Source organism: Cervus canadensis, chromosome 21 (genome assembly GCF_019320065.1).
Source record: "Cervus canadensis isolate Bull #8, Minnesota chromosome 21, ASM1932006v1, whole genome shotgun sequence".
In the NCBI taxonomy this organism is placed as follows: domain Eukaryota; kingdom Metazoa; phylum Chordata; class Mammalia; order Artiodactyla; family Cervidae; genus Cervus; species Cervus canadensis.
The window spans coordinates 20,014,919-20,015,855 of record NC_057406.1 but is presented as its reverse complement, the minus strand read 5'-3'; positions in this window follow the sequence as shown (position 1 = coordinate 20,015,855).

Below are 937 nucleotides of genomic sequence, written 5' to 3'. Positions count from 1 at the left end.
TAGCTCTCAATTACAGGAAAAAAATTGTTAAAAATTCAAACACCTGGAGGCTAAATAACACGCTTCTGAATAACCAACAAATCATAGAAGAAATCAAAAAAGAAATCAAAATATGTATAGAAATGAATGAAAATGAAAACACAACATCCCAAAACCTATGGGACACTGTAAAAGCAGTGCTAAGGGGAAGGTTCATAGCATTACAGGCTTACCTCAAGAAACAAGAAAAAAGCCAAATAACCTAACTCTACACCTAAAGCAACTAGAGAAGGAAGAACTGAAGAACCCCAGGCTTAGTAGAAGGAAAGAAATCTTTAAAATTAGGGCAGAAATAAATGCAAAAGAAACTAAAGAGACCATAGCAAAAATCAACAAAGCTAAAAGCTGGTTTTTTGGAAAAATAAACAAAATTGACAAACCATTAGCAAGACTCATTAAGAAGCAAAGGGAGAAGAACCAAATTAACAAAATTAGAAATGAAAATGGAGAGATCACAACAGACAACACTGAAATACAAAGGATCATAAGAGACTACTACCAGCAGCTCTATGCCAATAAAATGGACAACTTGGAAGAAATGGACAAATTCTTAGAAAAGTATAACTTTCCAAAACTGAACCAGGAAGAAATAGAAGATCTTAACAGAGCCATCACAAGCAAGGAAATCAAAACTCTAATCAGAAATTTTCCAGCAAACAAAAGCCCAGGACCAGATGGCTTCACAACTGAATTCTACCAAAAATTTAGAGAAGAGCTAACACCTATCTTACTCAAACTCTTCCAGAAATTTGCAGAAGAAGGTAAACTTTCAAACTCATTTTATGAGGCCACCATCACCTAATTACAAAACCAGACAATGATGCCACAGAAAAAGAAAACTACAGGCAAATATCACTGATGAACATAGATGCAAAAATCCTTAAAAAATTCTAGCAAA